The 22,115-nt window shown below is 31.1% G+C and overlaps 1 pseudogene; it reads left to right on the top strand.

Moving 5' to 3' along the window:
* The window catches only part of LOC143389117 (cadherin-9-like), a 29,708-nt pseudogene extending 14,971 nt beyond the window's left edge, over positions 1–14,737 (top strand).
* The last annotated feature ends 7,378 nt before the right edge of the window (positions 14,738–22,115 follow it).

The following is a 22,115-nucleotide window of genomic DNA, read 5'->3' on the forward strand; positions in this document are numbered from 1 at the left end:
AATGAGTGTCTGCCTTTGATGGTTTGGGCCAGTTTCTAAACATGTGGTCTAGGTTTGGTCATACCTTCATTTCTCCTTAGCATTTGATATGAACAAATTTTTTTGATAGAAATTTTACATGTTCATTTTAAAAATAATTACTTGTACCTTTTTAAAATGAAAGTAATCCACTTTTTAAAATTTGTTGTCAATGACAGTGTCTCAACATATTTAGATAATGAACCATCTTATTGTTTGACCATTAAGCATTTCTGAATCATAAGGAGATGACATCTTAACAGTAGTCTGTGGATCTTTCCTAATTTGTATCATATATTTGCATATTAAGAAGTCAATAAATGTTGCAAGAGGCATGTAAATTATTCCATGACACCAAGGTTACTTGTTCATTTACTCAGGTGAGGTGTCTCATCAACCTTTATCAATTCTTAACACTGCAGAAATATTTTCATCTCATCACTAAATTCTGCACCAGGCAACAATGTGTATGTTTTATTAGTCAAATCATATTATAGAATTTATAACAGTTAACTACCACACTTTGTCTATTTTCTCCATTCAGTTATTTCTGTTTCAATGCATTTGTCTTACTATTACATTCTTTTTTTCTGTTTATATTGTGGATACTTTGCTTTCTTCCCCCTCCCTGTTTCTTTGACTTACAATATGAGGTTATTTATTTGAGATATTAATTTTACATTTTTTTAAATATACATCATAGTGATATAACTTTCTCTGTTAGCATAGCTTTAGGTGTGTTTACAACAATCTAATATTAATATGTGGTCTTCCTCTTTTTTAATTATTGTTTTTAATTAAAACATAACTTGTATTGTAGATAGATGTTCTTGCTTTATAACCCAGTTTAATATTATTTCTTTTAAACGAAATGTTTATACTGTGATTTTTCATACTGTTAAGTTTGTCATCTTGCCACTTTTTTTCTGATTGTTTCATCTATTCCTTGTTCCCTCTTATTTTGTGCCATTTTGGATTAGTACAATATTACAGATTGCTGGTTTTCTAACAGTATGGTAAATATTTTGCTCTGTAATAATGTTTCTTCCTTTATGGAATCTTTTGTTCCTCATGCTGCTTTTAATTTTTCAGTAATTTTAATTCAATTGATTGGAATATGACTTACAATAATGGACTTCATTTCTTTTTTTGCTTAAACTTTATTGAATTTCTTGGATGTGTGAATTTATATCTTTTGTGAAGCTGGGAAAATTTTTAGGCATTGAATCTTCAGTTTCTTAACCCATCTTCTTCTCCTTCAGGGAATATAAATGTTATTAGGTCTCATGAATGTGTCTGTCATTTTGTATATACCACATTCCACAGCATCTTCAAATTCATTAATTATTTCTATAATGTTTAATCAATTTTAAATCCATGCAGAATATCTATCTTTTTTAATATTTATTTTTAGTTGTAGTTGGACACAATACCTTTATTTTATTTATTTTTATGTGGTGCTGAGTATTGAACCCAGAGCCTTGCACGTGCTAGATGAGCACTCTACTGCTGAGTCAAAACCACAGCCCCCAGAATATTTTTTAACGTACATGCATTGTCATTTATTCTGTAGATGTTCTATCAAGATCACATATATATGTATACTACACACATAAATGAACATATATATATATATATATATGGAACACAGATAAACATCTTTTGAATGTAATTTTGAGCTAATTCTATCAACTGTGTCATCTCTGTGTTGGTTTGAATTAATAGATTTTTCTTTTCACTCATGCTTTCCTGCCTTTTGCATGCATGTAATTTTATTTGATTATAGACATTATGATTTTTACCATGGTTACTGTTGTCTAAGTTTGCATTTTTATGAAAATTCCTGAGCTTTATCTGATGTAGTTAAGTTGGTTGAAAGAGCTCAACCCTTTTGGAACTTTTTCTTGTGCTTTCTCAGCAGCCCTTAGTGTAAGCCTAGTTTTGCTCCATTGTTCACAATATCTGTTTGTTTGAAATTATATAGTTTTCCATCCTGTATGATAACCAGCAAAACTATCTCAAGGTTCATAATATTCCACTAATATTCCTAGTTGACACTGTGTACCCTTTAATTCATAAGATAATTTACCTGCATAGTGTTGTAGCCAAGTTGGATCCTCTTCAGATTTCAGTCTTCGGCTTCTCTCCAGTGCTCCCTGGCAACTTTAGCCACTGTTGTCTATCTCTACCTCTCTGGGTTTCTACTCACAATACTATAGGAACCTAGAGGATACTCATGAAAGTTCAGGAGGTCACCTCCATTTCTTCCCTTCTCTAAGAATTGCTGATTTCTGTTGTTATTGTTGTTCTTCTTCTTCTCCTCCTCCTCCTCCTCCCCTTCCTCCTCCTCCTCCCCTTCCTCCTCCTCCTCCTCTTCCTCCTCCTCCTCCTCCTTCTTTTGTAATACAATGGAGTGGATTGTTCTTTGATGTTGTTGCAGTACATGGACACAATTCCTTTATTTTACTTGTTTTTATTTTTATGTGGTGCTGGGGATTGAACCCAGTATCTCACACATGCTAGGCAAGCACTGTACCACTGAGCCACAACCCCCAGCCTCTAAATGTCCAGTTTTTTAAACATCATTGTTCACTTGCAATTTACATTTTTTGGTGTTTAGTGTGTATGGGAAATCCATCCCCTATTATTCCATTTTTGTCAAAAGAAAAATGAAAAATTATTTTAAAAATTGTCCCCGAATTGTTTAAGTATAGCAATTCATTTTTAAAAACACAGGAAAGTTTGTAGCAAATAAAACATGAAATTCTTTGTTACTCCTGTATTACTTTACTGCCCTTCTATTAAATATTCCATCATTCAAACAATTTGTCAATCTATCTTATTTTTATATCATTGAGTCCTTTAGCCTTTGTATGTTTTAAATTCTGTGTGTTCACTTATGTTCCAAACTCAGTAATTTTTTTTTTATAAATAATGCACTATTATGTCAATAATACATCATTGATAAAAATTTAGATTGCTTGGAGCTTATATAAATATATATATTATAGATTACACATAATACATATATATGAGATCACACATATATAATATATATAGATTACATATACATGTTCTGTATCAATATATGATTACACATATAGATTACATATAGAGGTTACACATATTTTGTATATATTTTAGATATATATATATATATATATATATATATATATATATATATATATACAATCTTCACCTAAATATAATAATTTACTGAAGGTACAATTTCAAAAATAAAGCTCTCTGTCAAAAAGATCTATAGTCAAATTTGTATTCTTGTTTCACAGTGTTAAAAATTGGTTGTCACATTTTTAAGTTAATAGTCCTCCCAGAAATATTGGCCTTGGATAGAGAACTCACATTCTGGAATAAAAACAATGAGAAATAATTTTACCAGTAAATCTGAAAAAGTGCCTTTCAAAGAAAAGTATTAAAAGAACAAATTAATCTCAAATTATATTTCTTAAATTATATTGCCAATTCTGCCACCCCCCAAAAAAGCATTATAGACTGAATGCTATTAACATGTAAATATATGGGGAAAAAATACTTTAGAACTCCAAATATAGTATGAAGAAAAATCAGTATTAATTCAACAGTGAGTCAACAATGTAATTTGGGGCAGGGGGCTGGGGATTGAACCCAGGGCCCCCCATGAGCTAGGCAAGTGTTACATCAAAAGCCCATGTAGAAGTCTTTGCTTTGTCTAATGCAATTTAGAAAGATGACTAAATGACTGTTTCCTAAATGCAAAAACAGGCTGCAATTAGCATCATGTGAATTCATATTTTTCCAGAAAATATTGGGAACTACTTCTTCCTACACCCACCCCTGTAAATCTATCATCAAACATATTTTCTGAAATACATCTGCTACTTGCAACATGAAATTTTTGTTACAGTTAGCAGCTGTTGTCACCTCTGCTTCACCACATTAGTTATCATGGAGTTACTTATCCCAAGTTGTAGAATCGATTATTGCTTGACAAGGTCTGAAAGAACATCATGCTTCATTTCACACCTATTTTATGCTTAATGTATTTAAAATTCAATGATTTTTTGAAGAAATCCTTTATACTGCTGTTAAAACTAAAATAAGGTACTTAAGGCAAAAATTTTGTTATGCTTCAACAAAATATATATGATTCCAACATAAACAAAAATATGTGCATAAGTGCATTTATATATAGTGGTGCTTTTATTTCAGAGGGTAACATAGTAATGGTGTAACAACAATACTAAACTTAGAAAAGAATATTCTGAATTAATATAATTAACAAACATAAAAAAATGTTAAGCATCTCCAGCAATTACAGAAATGCAAATTAAAGCTACACTGAGATTTCATCACACTTGAGTCAGAATGGAAATTCTGACAAACAACAATAAATATTGGTGAGGATGTGGGGAAAAGGGTACACTCATACATTGCTGGTTGGATTGCAAATTGGTGCAACCACTCTGGAAAGCAGTATTGGAATGGAACTAGGAATGAACAACCATTTGAGTTAGTTATCACACTCCTTGGTGTACATCCAAAGGACATAAAATCAGTATACTACAATGATATAGCCAAATTAATGTTTATTGCAGCTCTTCACAAAAGCTCTGCTATGGAACCAACCTTGTTGTTCATCAACAGATGAATGGATAAATAAAATGTGGTTTCTATACACAATAGACTGTTACTTAGCCATAAAGAAGAATGACTTTATGATATTTGCCAATAAGTAGATGGATGTAGTGACTATCATACTAAGTTAAATAAGCCAATTCCCCAAAACTAACAGTTGAGTGTGTTCTCTGATACATAAATTCTAACCCAAGGGAAATTAAGGGAATAGAGGTGGTGATAAGAATAAGAAAGACAGTGGAGTGAATCTGACATAACTTTCATATGTACATCTATGAATACATAACAGTGAATCTCAACATTATGTATATCCATAAGACTGTGATCTTAATTAGAATAAGTTATATTCCATGTTTTTATATAAGTCAAAATAGACTCTATAACTAAAAATAACACATAAAAATAGAGAAAAAGAATTATAAGTAATTTCATCATATAACAAACATTCATGTTTTTAATCATTTAATGGTTCTCAGCTATGGAAAATTTATAAGTAGAAGCTAGAATGGAAAGAGTAGATCCATATCAGGACTCTATTGACTTATTGAAAGAAGTAACATGAATCCAATATAATAAAAATAATGTAATGATAAGCTATTATAGCATATTACTGATTTGATCTCCTGTCTTAACTCAGTTTCCTTTTTACTTGTAATTTTTTAGTAAAAAATTTCAGGTATATGATATGGGTTTGATTTTTAATGGTAGAATATGAAAATGGAAAGAAAACAAAAAATGGAATCTAGAGATTGGCTACAGGTTCAGTTCTCTTTGCTTTATTTCACTTGTTATTTGACATCCAATGGTTGGATCATCTTTCTAGAACAGGCATTCATACACAAAAAAAAATTATGCCGGTGTTCTTTTGTAACTTACCATTCAACATTCAGTGTAGGGAAATCAATAATGTATTACTGCTATTATAGGCCATCTGCTGGGACAGAGAGAGAGGTTTTCTTCTGTGTTAAGTGTTTATCAAGTTCTTTCTGCTGGTTGGTTGTAATCCAATGTATTTATTATTAATAGGTAAACCAGAATGTTCCTATTCTGTGTTGAAAATAGAACTTGGCTGTTAAATAAAAGAAAATTACTTTGGGCTTTTGACAAATAGTGAGGCATCATTTGCACTCACGAAATTTGCTAAATATATACCTGTATCATTAACAAAGTAAGCTATTTCTAAATTGTTAAAGTGATTTTCCTCTATGATTCTTAACTTAAAAAGCAATGTCTTTCAAGGTTAAACCTTAAAGTAGGGGCCGACAGAAACACATCCATTTTGATCCTACTAAGCTACAAGACGGTCAAACCTTGACTTTCATACTGGTAGAATTATTGTTTATTCCTTCCTCACAGACTGCAATGATAATCTCTAGGGAAAGTAACGATGGGGATTAAAGAAAATTTTATTTTCCTTTTTGATCTTAATGGAAACAGTAGAAAAAAAGGTTCAAGATCTATTCAGACAGAAATAGATAATGGCTGACTGTTGACCTTTCCAACAATGATGAGACGCACCTACAGAGGATACTGTAATTGCTTCATTCCACACAAGATGTGGTCATGTTTTTTTTTTTCTTTCCTTGTGTGCATTTCATGTTTGCTTTTACTCATAAATAGAATTTGGTGTATGTAAGGAAAAATAAAGCATACTTAATATTGCAGTAACTTTCTTTGTCTTTCTCCTAAATACCTTATAATAGAGATGTGATCCCAAAGGTAAAAACAGCCCACATTGGGAAATAATTTTAGAAATGCTGAAACTTATGGATTAAAAAACCTCAAAATTTTGTTAGCACAATTAATCAATAAAGTTTAAAAAGACACAATTTGAAATACCTGCCATCTTCAACTTAGGTGTACTGGTAATGATTTTAAAAATCAGATCTACTGCACATAAGTATGTAACAGAGAACTATTTTTAGAAATCTGATGTAGTTTTGTTTCCTTTATTTCCTTTTATACGTTCATTGCTATATAATAGTTTTCTAATTGTCCTGTGTCTCCTTAGTGTTTCCCACTCTAGAATTACAACTACTTCCTGTTAAATGATCATAAATCAAATCAGTTTGTTTTAATCTCCCAAATTCTTATGTAGGAAAATTTCAGTGATTATTGAAAAAATGAGGAGGTTTTTCCATTTCTGTCCAGGATAGGATTCACCTCAGTTTCCCCATTGCACAGTCCTTCCAAAGGAAAAAGAAGTGACTAAACTGTTCCATGAGTTAGGAGTAAGGTGTACAAAGAAATCTGAGACTATAAACTTTTCCAAAATTCTATAAAACACAATATATTTTTTTCAGTGCCCCAAATACTGTCTTTGAAATAGTATTTCTGAGTTTAAAACATTCATTTAACATAGTTTAAAATAAACTAGTAAAGAAAGAACCTTTATGAACTACATTAAATTGTTAAAATTTTTTCAAGATCTATATTTTCTTTTTGGATTTCTTAAGTTCAGCAGAGCTTTTATAACAATAGATCAACTCGTGTAGCCTCTATTAAAACAACACCCCCCCAAAAAAGTAGAATCTACATAAATATTTTTTGTCCAACAATATTGAAATTGCCAACTTTTCATGATGTTTAGAATATTAAAAAATGTATTATTAATATTTTTTTGGTTTTTGTGGGAGAGGGGTACCAAGGACTTTACTCAGGGGCACTCAACCACTGAGCCACATCCCCAGCCCTATATTGTATTTTATTTAGAGACAGAATATCACTGAGTTTCTTAGCGCCTCACTTTTGCTGAGGCTGGCTTTGAATTTGTGATGTTACTGCCTCATCCTCCTGAGCGCTGAATTACAGGCATGCACCAACATGCCTGTATAATGTTTTTCAAAGTTAGTGCCAGAATGTCTCATACAGAATTATAATTGGGTAGTTAAGTTTTCTAATATATTATAATCAAAGCGAATTCTTTTGTTAAATATCTTTAATGAGACACATATAAAAATGAGAATTGAACCAGATGCTGATTTTTTATGTTTTCTCTCTTTCATGGTTGTTCTTCTGTCTTCATTCTGAGAACTTTATCCAATAGGCTATATTTGAATGTAGGCTTTGCCCAAGATAGGATTCACCTCAGTTTGTCAAAAATGCAGAATTCCAGCTCCCATAATAGACATACTACTGCAAATTCTAGGGTTTATTGTTGTTGTTGCAATCTGCAGATCAAACCCAGGGCCTCATGCATACTAAGAAAGTAGTTTACCAATGAGCTATAACACCAACCTATCAAAACCTGTTTTATTAAGAACTACCCATGATTCATGTGAATGATAGTGTTTGAGAAACATTCCCTTTCCTATATGGCTCCTGAAAAACTCAGAAACAGAAATCTCAAATTTTAGCTAGTCATGCATAGCAAGATTGGATCTATCTACCATCTTGAATTTAAGACAGCTCTTTAAAAAAATCTTTAGAGAGTTATTAGTTTTCTGTTGCTGCAATAAGAACATATCACTACACTAAAAACTTAAATAAAGAAACACAAGTTTGTTTTCCTGTAGTTCTGTGGGTCAAAATTATGGTGTGCACCTCACCAGACCATGAGTAAAGGTGTAATTGTAGACAGGACCATGTTTCTTTCCACAGACTCTAGGAGAAAATTGTTTTCTTTCCATTCTGGTGGCTGGCAGATTTCAAATCCTTGCAGTTGTGGAGCAAGTTTGCTGTTTCATCATTGACTGTCAGTTTAAAGACTGTTCCCAGATTCTACAGGTTGCCTTCATTCCATTCCTTGTTCCTCCATCTTTGAAGCCATCCACAATAAATCTTTCCTTATCACCCCTTAAATCTCTCCTCTTTGCTTGTCTCCTCTTCCTAGACCACTTTTTTATCTTCCCTCCAGTTTCACTTTTAATAACTCTTATGATTAGTTTTTAACCATCTGCATAATTGAGAAAAATCTTCTGTATCAATGTTTTCAGCCTTAATCACACTTGCAAAGTTGTTTTTGCCATGTAAAGTAACATATTCATGGGGATTAGGGTATGAAACTCTTTTTAAAAGGAGACATTATTTTGGCAACTGTAAAATAAAGTTTGGGATAACATGTGCCATATCTATCCTTAATGGGAAAAACACAGAACTCTGTGGTATTTGAGATTAGGTTTTATGTGTAATAAGTTGAGGCATAGATTAGAGGAAGACCTTTTATTCAGCTGAGATGTTACATTCAAGAACAATGCATTTATGATAGCCTTCTCTATATTAATATGTACTCTTTGAATACATATTCATATTTTTTAAATTTTAGAGTATATTTCATTTACTCAATGATATTGACTCTATCTGATTCAACAATACTATTATGTTTACATTAAATACTAAGGTAAAATAAATGATTTAAGTGACAATAACTCACTTAACAGCTGCACAAAAATTCATAACCATAAATAATGCCTTTAGTGTGCATACTAATACAATAGTAATACTGGAAACAATTATATAAAATTGTTCATGAGAAAAAGATTCCAAGCCACATCAATGTTTAGACTAGCAAAAGTCACAATGGCTAAATAGTGGAACCAAACTAGGTGCCCATTAGTTGATGAATGATAAAGAAAATGTAGTATATATACACAATGGAATACTATTCAGCATTAAAAGAGAATAAAATCATGACATTTGCAGGTAAATGAAGTTGGAGAATATAATGCTAAGTGAAGTTAGCCAATCTCAAAATTCCAAATGCCAAATGTTTTTTCTGATATAAGGATGTTGATTCATAGAGAGGTTGGTGGAGCATGGGAGTATTAGATGAACTCTAGATAGAGTAAAGAGGAGAAAGGGGAAGGGAAGAGGCATGGGGACAGGAAAGACAGTGGAATGAGATGGAGATCATTACCCTAAGTACATATATGAAGACACGAATGGTGTGACTCTACTTTGTATACAACTGGAGATATGAAAAAATATGCTCTATATGTGTAATTTGAATTGTAATGCATTCTGCTGTCATATATAACAAATTAGAATAAAAATTTTCCAGAACGTTATCAGCACTTCATATTTCATGCCTTTGTCAGATCATTGAGGAAAGTCCCTATAACTTTAAGAAATATTTGAAGAACTAATAATCTTAAAATAACGCCAGAATTTATGAGTCTCTTTTCTGCCAGATACTCTGTTGATTGGAATACTGATATGGACCGAATTTTTAGTATCCACTCAGAAAATGGCTCTATTTTCACTCTGAAGCCTCTTGACTGGGAATCATCCCCTTGGCACAACATCACTATTACAGCCACAGAAATAAGTAAGTTGTCAACACATCTATCTGAATGCATTATCTTTTACTAAAATGATCAAGTAATGGCTTAAGTTGACTCTTTCTCTCCTGTAGAATGGCTACATTGTGAGAAATATTTTAGAGAAATTATTTCAAAAGTTTGGGGTTTAAGGATTATTGAATCACTCATTTATTCAAAATTTTATTTTTTATAATTTAGAGTAGGATAGAAACATAATCGAATCTCATAAAAAAATTATTAACCAATCTATAAAAATAGAGTAGTACATTCTTATTGATATTTTCATCTTATTATTGTGCTTTCCCTGTGGACCATGTTGATGTATTCATCAGCATCACCTAAGAAAGTGAATACCCCAGAACTGATCTGTTGCTAAGCTACAAATGGGCAAGTGGTTTTAGTTCTTCTCTGTAAATGAGCCTGAAATCTTACACATGTTCTTGTTGCAGATAATCCAAAACAAAGTAGCCATATTCCAGTCTTCATCAGAATTCTGGATATTAATGATCATGCTCCGGAATTTGCCATGCATTATGAAACATTCGTTTGTGAAAATGCAAAACCTGGGCAGGTAAGTGAAATTATTATAAATTTAAAATAATTTTTTTTCTTTATGAAGGCAGATGACATTAATTTATTTGTAAGATTTTTTTCATGACACTCTGTTCCTAGTTCCTTATTTACTTCTGTTTGATCTAACCAAAATTATTTTTTAAACTCTTTTTTATTGTCTATCTAATAGAATATAATAGTGAAAATTTATAACCAGGCATATAATAAATATCATATATATATATACAAAATTCATATTTGGATTCATATTTAGGCTGAGTTATATACATTAAAGTATGGAGGTACATTATTAGATAAATGTGAAGTATAAAATAAAAATTTTCTCTTTTAACGAGAATAATGATAATTTTTTTTTACATTATTCTAATTTAAATAGCTCAATCAGGAGTTTTTGTTTTGATCTAAATGATATTTGTGATTTATAATATTCATATTATTGAAATAAAAAAAGTTAATGACTTGTAAATTCCAATTACAAAGTAATGTTTCAAATATATCTAAAGTAATTTAAAGAAATGCAAAATATGCCCAATTTTTATTCAAACAGAATTTTCTAATACCACCAACTCTATATCTACCTATCTATCTACATGTATATTTAAAGAGTTATTCAGTTACTTCCTTTTTTTAAAGAGAGAGTGAGGAAAGAGAGAGAGAGAGAGATAATTTTAATATTTATTTTTTTTAGTTTTTGGCAGATACAACATCTTTGTTTGTATGTGGTGCTGGGGATCAAACCCGGGCCGCACGGATGCAAGGCGAGCGTGCCACCGGTTGAGCCACATCCCCAGTCCTCAGTTACTTCTTTAAGGCAATAATAGGTAGATGGTAAGAATCATCGACAATTTCACAATGTCCATTTAAGAAAATAAAATAGAAAACACTCATTCTTTTATTTCAATTGATATTTTTAAATATTTATGCCTCCCCCATTCATTCACAAGTTGAGGTTGTGAATTTGGAGAAAGGGTCTCCAAGGTAATAATTAAGGTTAATTGGGGTCATGAGAAATGTTGATCTGATATAACAAGTGCTCTTATGAGGAGCCATACCAGGGATCTCATGTTTTCTCTTTCTCTCTGAGCTCACGAACCCAGGAAATGCCATGTGAATACTCAGAGAAAAGACAGCAAAACATAAGGCAGGAGGACAGTTCTCACCAGAGGCCAACCATGTTGGCAAGCAGATCTCCAACTTCCAGCTTTAAGAACTTTGAGAAAACACATTTCTTTTGTATAAGCCACAGTCTGTAGCATTTTGTTACAGCATCCTGGCTAGGATGAAACTACTTTCCACCTTTCACATACACTCAAAAATTACAATGGAAGCCAGGCATGGTAGCCTCTGCCTATAATCAAAGCTAATCATAGCTATTATCCTAGCTAATCCTCCTAGGATTCTGAATTTGAGGCTAGTCTTGGTAGCATAATAAGATGTCTGAAAAATAAATAAATAAGGTGAAGTGTTTTTTTTTTCTTTTTTGATTCACATAGATTTATTACATGCTTATTTCAGTTCAAAAACATTTTTCTTTTTCCACTTTGGTACATGATAATGGCCACGTTCTCAGTTCAGTATTGATTACTGTTATTTGATGTTTATTTTTTTATAGCATGGCCACACATTAATAAACTTACTAAACTACTTTTCTACTAGTGGACATTTACTTAATAAGATCTTATTCTTTCAGAGAGCATCATAATGAGTACTAGAGTACATTATGCATTTTTACTTACTGGTATAATTTTTCTTTGTTATAAGCTTTGAAGTATGAATGATTAATCTATAAATATTAATAGATGCTGCCAAATATTTTCAAATATTATTTAAGGGATTCTTCTGACAGTTATGATTGCCTGTTTACTTGGATTACTCTAGATTTTAAATGTCTGTGAACTTCTAAATATCTCATGAGAGTTTAGTATAAATTTCTTCAAAATCATTTAAGCTGAATGTTTTCATAAATGTATGCTTTTTTTTAATCTTCACACTTGTATCAGGTTCCTGGAGTTGCCATGAAAAATTAACACATACTAGATGATTAGAAACTACAGAATAATTTTTCTCATAATTTTAGAGATTAAATGTCCAATATTGATCTGTCACCAGGCTATGCTCTCTCTGAAGGTTTTAGGTAGGATTCTTCCTTAACTTCCAAGCTTCTTGTGGTTGCCATGTTGTTGTGACATTCCTTGGAGTGTGGACTTCCAATCTCAACCTCTATCATTACATTGCATTCTTTAAAAATTTTTTTAATTGTAGTTGGACACAATATCTTTATTTATTTTTATGCGGTGTTGAGGATTGAACCCAATGCCTCACACGTGCAAGGTGGGCTCTCTATCAATGAGCTACAGCCCCAGCCCTACATTGCATTATTGATGTAGATCTTTCTGTATTCAAAATCGTCTGTTTTTATGAGGACTCCTGTCATTGAATTAGAGCTCTAACTCATCCAGTAAGATTTAATTTTTACTTGATAACATCTGCAAAAAAGTTTGTTCCAATTGTGATCATATTTATAGGTAATATGATTTAGGACTGGAATTTATCTTTTGGGAGCCACAAATGAATCTACCTGAATCAGTAGGTGTTCTTTACTTATTTATGTATTAGTGTGCTATATTTTATTGATTCATATGAGTTACTGATACAATGCATACTAAAATTAGATACAAAGTATGATTGATAATAATTATGATTATTTAATATATATTCTTACTGTTTCATTAAATCAACAAAGATAAAAATAATACATAGTTCCTAAAACATAAAGCCCATCAAATCATTTGAAGAACATAAGTCATGCAATTAAAGGACCAAGATTTTTTAATGATTAAGAATAGTTCTACAAATAAGATTTATTATTATTATTCAGGATCAGGAGGTTGAGCAATAATACTAAATGTTTTGTGATTTTTTTAAATATTGTGCTTCAATTTTCTAAGGAAAAAAGATTATTAATTTTGTATTAACAATTGTGCACTTTCAGAAGCCTCATACAAAGAAACACAAGGTCACATGTTAATCTATCAATAAAATGAATGAACTCATATGTAATATGAAGTTAAAGTACAAGAGTATTGGCTACGTGTTGTAGATGGTATGGCTATAATAGGTACACAAAAAACAAAAATGTTTAAAATCATTGTGAAATTCAGTAATAGTTCACCACAGAATATTGGACTAGTACACCTGGAAATGGCACAACTGTTTATTTTTCTTGAAGAGAAAACTGAAAGTAAGCATAATTACCTGGCTCTAATTTCATATCACACAGATGGCAGAACCAGAACAAGGAAAACAGAACACACACACATAATATAAGACTATAAACACACACACATAATATAAGACTATAATGCAAATATAAGCATATATTCATCTATAGATGAGTAAATGATTTGTATATATTGCCTTGGGTCATTAAGAAAATATTCAATACCTGCAAAAATTCTCTTGAGATAAAAGGAACTGGTGCTTCAACATGTCTGTATTTGGAATCATATGTGCATTCTCAAGGAGTGATGTGTCAAATTAAACAATATTTTTCAATATCAGAGGCCCACAGAACTTAAAAATGAATTGACCTTGTATTATCTGATTTTTATCAATTTACTGCATCCATTCATTGGCCCAAGGCACTCTGTGCTTGTACAGAATACTCCTCCTGCCAATCAGTCTCACAAACTTCCACACACTGAAGTATGCATGCTGTTTTACCTCGCATCATGAAACCTATTTTCTCATGTTTTTAAATAGTTTTAGTCGTGCTGTTGGCTGCATTGAAGAGACAAAAAAAAAAGGAGCCTCTCATAATTTCAAAGGATGATGTCCGCGACAATATTGTGACATACAATGACGAAGGCGGTGGGGAAGAAGATACACAGGCTTTTGACATTGGCACGTTAAGGAATCCAGAAGCAAGAGAAGACAGTAAACTTAGAAGAGATGTAATGCCTGAAACTATTTTTCAGATAAGGAGGACTGTACCCCTGTGGAAAAATATTGATGTACAAGATTTTATCCATCGAAGATTGAAAGAAAACGACTCAGACTCAAGTGCACCTCCTTATGATTCACTGGCAACATATGCCTATGAAGGGAATGATTCCATAGCGGATTCACTCAGTTCCTTAGAATCCCTCACAGCTGATTGTAACCAGGATTATGATTACCTTAGCGACTGGGGTCCTGGTTTTAAAAAACTGGCTGATATGTATGGGGGTGATGAAAGTGACCGAGACTAAGCATATTACTTAATATTAGTGGAACTGTCTTCGTTACTAGAATGAGTGGCCTGCATTCTCCTCCTTGGAGGAATTTTTTCAAAAATTGAAATTACAAACAATACATAGGTGTTGTCTTAGTAAGGGTTTGCTTAACCAGTAAGTTTCCGTGAATGAATATGAATGATATGGATTTTAAAACATTAATAATAACCAGTTCACCCTCTTTGCCTAATAACCTTGGAAGGAAATTATATCACATTAATAATCAATAAAAAATATTTAAAAGGCTTTTTGTGCCTTTTCTTAGGTATGAAAACTTTATAAATGCTTTCTTAACTGACTTTCAGTCACCTTTACTATTAAATTAAACATTGTGCAACTGCTTTGTAAAATAATACAGAAATTATATATCGCTGATGAAATAGGAATGACTACTACTGCCATATTTATTTAGTTGAAGAATGTCTTGTGTTAATTCATTCATATTTTTATAAATGTATATTTATATTTTTGTATTTTTGAAATAAACTAGTATTTATAAAAAATAAATTTCATTTTATTTAATCCATAGAGGCAGTTCTGATCTCACTTAAGACATGAATGCTTTACATCTTTAAGTGTAAAGTATGATTTACTCAGGGAAAAAGCAGTTAAAAAGTTACTGCTTGGAATTTGGTACTAAAGTGAGGTGGAATTATAAATGAACTTTGGTATGAATTGTTATTTGTTGTTTCAATTACTTAAATATTGACAAATGTTTATTGAACCACTGAAGTCTATGCATGGAAGAATATGAGATACTTTTGAAATATAAAGAATTATATAAACACACATATATATATACACACAGAAATATATAGTTGTGGATAATAAATAAATTAAGTTTTTTTCAAGTCTTTATCAACCATTGGATTGTATTTATAGTAAATGAAATGTCAGTGATCTTATGTAGAAGAGAAAAACCTTAATCTCTCTTCTTTGTTTTTGTTGTTTTTTTTTTGGGGGGGGGGCTCTGATTGAATAATTCATGAAATACTTGGTGAGTCTGGGGTAATAATTTAAAATGAATATTGACAAACTATAGGATGTTTACAAATTAATTATTTTACTGTGGCTAAAAGTTATGTATTTGAGGGAATACTGAAAGAGCTAAGGACTTGTAGAAAAAAGTCTAAAAGGATCTTATGGTGCTTAATAAAGGTTAAGATTGTCTAAAGAACCAAATATAGGCACACTAAGACATAGGCAAGAAGAAGGAAAAGGTTCCTGCATGAAGATCATTTGCAAATCTTTGAAAGACTGCCATGCAGAAAACTTGACCTTGTATTATCTGCTTTTTATCAATGTACTGACTTTATCAGCATGTGAAACCTAAATCAAAATAGTCACAGGGAGACTACATGCTATTTTCTCTGGCAAATATTATTTGTTTTCTTTAATTATTCATCTTTTAAGGAGCAAATGCATGACAATGGTGATTCACAGGTGGAATTAATAAGGGAGAAATTGACAATTGACTCTTCTGTTGTCAAGACTGAAAATAGTAAATATTTTATCAATTGCAAGCAGATAGGTATGTGTTATTATGTAACTCTTTTGGAAAATTTCTGAAGACTAACTCAATAACTTCATTAGCAACAGCTACTACACACTAAACAGTCAACTTAATGTTTAAATTTTTACGAGCACCACAATAAACCAGGGTACCTTCAAGTTGTAGACTTAAATTGCTGTGAAATAGTCACATTGATACCAGCTAGAATAAGACAGAGCAAATTTTAAACTTGATATTTTAGCAATGTTAATTCAACTACCATTTTTTGTGTCAATTAACTTACGAGTTAGTATCAGAGTTTTCTCTTTCCTTGATTATGAAATTACCAATATACCATTTATAAAAAGAAAGTACCTAACAGATTTTATATTTAATATACTTAGCAGATGCTCTAATCAGAATCTAATTTAATTAAATAAATTATTAGATCTAACTCTAGCATTTCCTAGAATTTTTCAAAGATGTTCAAAATTTCTTTAGCAAGAAAGATGAATTTAAGAGACAGAAGGACACGGTTTTAGTATTTTCGTGCTGATAAACTAAAGAGAAATTATTAAATTTCTCCAGAAAATACACATAATAAGATTCACTATGCATGGTATAAATAATTTTATGTCACTAAATGCACGCAATATATCCAGTAATATGAGTTTATTATCACTGGATTTCCATGGACTGTGTATTTGTTAAATTGAAGCATATTTATTCCTTATCTTTACTTACTTGTTAAATAAAACAATTAATTAGCTTTGAATATGTAAACGTAAGATAAATTTAAAATCATTTGAATAGTTTCTACCAGATATAATTAAAACATTATTTCACTATTTTATTTAGAATGTTCAATAATTTTCAGAAAAAAAAATGTATTATATCTGGGTATGCTTCAATGTGAATCAATTATCTACATTATGCAGAGCAAACATTATTTGTTCATCGTTGCTCTCAGACATATAGATTAGATCCCAATAACGCAGATATCACCCTTATATAAGTAAATAAAATGGCATAACAATTAAAAAGCAAGCAAACAAATAAGAAAATAAAGAGTGACAGTGACTCCTAAGCACTAAGGTGGATGTTGACCACTCCTCCCTTGTTTTAAGTAAAACTGACTTTTCAGGATCCTTTATTATTTTGATGATTCTTTTATTTTACTTGGTCTTTTTAGCTGGTTCCTTCTCTTTTTTTCAGTATCTTGAAGTGTTTCTGACCCTAGTCTTTTTCTTTGGTGTTTCAATTCTGGCCCTTAGTCATCAGATGCAGTCTCCCAGTTATCATTTACATCTATATTTATATTTCAACTGAGATATATATCATTCAGTTTGGAGCTCTCAAATTTACACTTCCCTTCTTCACCTCCTTCTAGTAAATCATATATCCAAATAGCTATTCCAAATTTCAAATAAACATTTCAAAATTAATGTGTCCAGATTTTAGCTTCTAATCATCACATCTATATTTTCTGTACCATCACCCTGACCCACAACAATTAAACACGTCTAGTGGAAGGCAGCTCACCTGATGAGAATTCTATGATGATTACCCAGAGCAAAGGAATTGGGTTATCTTTTTCTTGCATTCTGTTCTCACCTATAGTACTTTTGATCACATCTGCTACCAGAAAGCTAATACTATTATCTAGCTTATTGCAATATTAAGAACTCATTCTTATCAGCTGTGCCCCTACCATCTATTTTAGTTTACACATATGTATACATACATATATTTTTTTATTTTTCTTTTTATTTAATTAGGAAAGTCTGAGCATCTCTTTTCTCTATAAAAACTTGTAAGTTGTTCATTTGCAGTGTAAGTCTTCACCATAATCTCTAAGGACCTATCAGATTAGGTTTGCATAACCTCTCTGATCCTACTTCTATTTCATTAACTCGTTTCATCTCAGATATTCTGAGCTCCTCAAAAATGCCAAAGGACAAATGCTATTGCACAGTTTGATCATTCTCCTTGGAACAATCTTTCTGAAGCTATCTCTGAAATTAACTTTCTAGTTATTTTAAATTCATTTTCAAGTTACAGGTTTTTAATGAGGACTATGTGAGACAGTCTATTTAAAATTGCAAACTCATACCCCATTACCCCTTTCTCATTTTTAAAAATAAATATTATGAAAAGGACATATCATGATATAACATAACATATGTTTTTCATTTAAATTTTTGGTTTGTCTATATCTACCAGAAAACTTTGTCACTTGGGGCAACAATTTCATAAAATTTATACATTAAAAACCTCAAAAATGTCTAAATTAGTGTCTCCTATCTTATTGAAATGCAGCAAATATGTGTAAAATGTTTAATACAAAACTCCAATTTTTTTATTGGATAAGATACTGCAAATAGGAAACATAAAATAAAACAACTGAACAAGACAACACAATGTTCATAATAACCTAAATTGTTAAATCAGAAACATATTTTTTTCAAAAACAGCTTCACTCATTTAATATTTCCTTCAATAGTTTTACCTTCTAAAATAATATAGTAATGGAATTTTACAGGGTTTTAGACAATCTATCCCACTTGCTGAATCCAAACACCAGGAAATGCAAAGAAAGGATGAAATAAATAGTCTTCTTTTCTTCTTTTCAGCAAATGTAATTACTGTTACAATGGGCTTGTCATTGGACTGTCCTGGCTATTGTCTTGTACATGGGTAATAGAATATGGGTTCTGGAAAATGAACAAGTCCAAAGGAAAATACGTATTTTATTTTTTAAAAAACATTTTGGGGCAATCACTTATATGAAGTAGAAACATCAGCTGTTGAAATTTAAAATCTATGTGGACAAAATAGCACCTTGGAAATACTAGGCCTCATCTCATTTACAGTCTTTTTTTAAAATAGAATTTTGTTAACATAAACATGTTAAAAAGTATAAGTTACCATATTGTTTCTAGCACTAAAATTTAGGACACTTTATCTATAAATCATTTATTTTATATTTTCTTGAAGAATCTACTAATGAGGTTAAGCATTTTTTTCTATATGCATGTCCCACACAAGGAACTATAAATTTCTAGTTAATTTCTCTGAAACTTTTCTTTAGATACGTTATTTTCTCATTATTTCTAACAAATTAATTATTTTTCATAAATAAGAAACTTGTTTTTTCATGATAATAAATTTCAGTGAACTATAATTATCTATGCTAAAATTTAGGGTTTCTCTGTTGTAGTTCGTTTTGTTTTCTGTGTGTTCTTAGTACTAATTCCATACCAAATCCTATGTCATTTATTTTTACTTCCTCTCTAGCATTTCAGGTACAAAGAAGTATACACATTCTTGAAGTATATATGCTTAGTTGACCTACCTACTCCAATCTGAGCCGGACAGTGGTCTTTCATGCTGGTGCTGTTTTCATCCTGCTATCAATTCCCACCATCAGCTTGGGGACTCCCATCATCTATCTCTTCTTCAGGGCTGGAATCCTGAGCCCCAACTCCCATACCAGCAGTTTCTGTTTTCTTTCTTTGTTTCTCCTCTTGACTTAATATAGGTGGAGTATTCCTTAAAATAGTTGAAAATAGTTGAAGAAAAAAGTTTTTAAGATTTTGAAGTTTTTCCAATTTTGCAATATCTACATAAATTTTGCTGTTTAAGTGTCCGTAATCCAAAAATTTTAAATCCAAAATGCTATAAATATGAAATTTTCACCACTCAAAAATGTTGGAGATTTCAGATTTTCAACCTGAGTAATATAATTCACACTTCACATATTTAAGATGATGTTATTGCTTATTTTTTCTGTAGAAATTCCATCACATTTTAACTGAATAATTCCTTGACAGTTATTGGATCTTTTTGCTCTGACTATATTGGCTACCCTGAAGTTTCAATTGTAAAGAATTTATTTTAATTCTTTGATGACTAGAAATTTCTTTGATATTGTTTACACACACTATTTCATAATTTATGTTATTTGCTTGCTCTTGGTAAGTACTAGGCATTTAACTTTGTAACTTCTATTACATAAAATTAACAAGAATTTTTTAAAATGTAATGAATGCTATTACCAATAAAAATCTCAATATTTTAATTATTTTCAATACAATACATTATTCTTATGAAAAAAACCCTCATTTGTAGAAATTATAAGGAAATATATTTACAGGTAAATATACTTGGGAGAGAAATGTAAATATTCAGATTTGTTTTTCTCCTATTTATTTTTATCATATTAATATAATACTACTTTTCAGTACTCAACATTTCAAAATCCTTTGTCCCAAACATGAAATTTCATTGATAGAGTCTTAACAAGTGAATGAGTAATTTATTTAATAATTTTTTTAAAAAAATATTTTTATTCATTGTTGATGAATTTTTAAATTTTATTTATTTTTGGTAGGTGTTGCTGAGAATCAAACCCAGTGCATCACACATGCTAGGCAAGTGCTCTACCACTGAGCAACACCTCCAGACCAATATTCAATAATTTTATAAATCTTTATTAAGTGCTAGTATTTTAAAAAATGATGTGAGAATTAGAGTTAAATTCAGCAAAACAAATAAACACAATTAGCTAAAATTAAAGTTGTATTTCATGTGTATATACAAACACATATATGTGTGTGTATAGTAATTAGGGCTTAGAAAAAATATGAAGATTAACCAACAAAAAGTATTATTTTTTGCTTCACATATCTTTCATCATTATGTTATATATTTAAAATATAATTGGTTGTAGGTTACTATATTTGTAAAAATCTGTGTCACCTTTGAATTAAAAAATATGATAAGAAAATTTAAGGGCTGGGGATGTGGCTCAAGTGGTAGCGTGCTCACTTGGCATGCGTGAGGCCCGGGTTGGATCCTCAGCACCACATACAAACAAAGATGTTGTGTCCGCCGAAAACTAAAAAAAAAAAAAAAAAATTAAAATTCTCTCTCTCTCTCTCTCTCTCTCTCTCTCTCTCTCTCTTTAAAAAAAAGAAAATTTAAACTGGTTAAACTTTCTGGGTTGAATTCTTTTTTTAATTTTAATACTATAACAATGTCACAATGTACTGAAGAATCTGACTTCATTTTTTGACATTCAATTACTGATAGTCTTTAAGTGACACTGTCACTCTAGACTTTGAAGCTATTTCTGAGCAAGTTGGTAAGAAAGCCTGGAATTTCTCTCATCATGGGCAAGCAGGGAATTGAAACCACACAAGTCCTACCAGAAGAACAAAATCTCCCCAGACCTGCTTTAGCCAGGATAAAAGCCCAGGTCCTTCCCTTTGCCTTGCTTTCTCTGTCCAGCTGGGACCAGCTTGGGAAGACTGCTGGGTTCTCCCTGAGATCTTAAAACCTATTCATGCTCTTTGGGTATGAATATAGTGTCCTTAGTCTACATATCCAAGTCACACTTTGGATAAGGGACCAACTGATCCAGCAGAAGATCATAACACTTAGGTTACAATCAAATTTTGATTTCTCAAAATGATAATATGATAAGGCTAAATGCAATTTTAATATTTCTGTAACTCTTATAAACACATAAAATATATATTCTTCATTGTTTTTTATCCCTATCTTCATAACACTTAAGAGTTAATGTCTCTTAATGATTTTCTTAATCATAAAATTGATCAAAATCTAATTTCATAATGTATAAATTGCTAAATACATTAGCAAAGAAACTGTGATTCATGTTTTACTTTCTTTTGCTAATTTGATTAGAGCTTTACATTTATACATAGTAGTTGAGTTCCTTCTGAAAAACTCACACAAAAGTGGAAAACAATTTCAGTTCAATTTAATTTTCCCTCCCCTTTTTCTGTCTCTTTCTCCCCCCTTCTCCTTCCTGTACTCTATTTCTCCTTCCTCTAC

Source organism: Callospermophilus lateralis, unplaced genomic scaffold, assembly GCF_048772815.1.
Source record: "Callospermophilus lateralis isolate mCalLat2 unplaced genomic scaffold, mCalLat2.hap1 Scaffold_65, whole genome shotgun sequence".
In the NCBI taxonomy this organism is placed as follows: Eukaryota; Metazoa; Chordata; class Mammalia; order Rodentia; family Sciuridae; genus Callospermophilus; species Callospermophilus lateralis.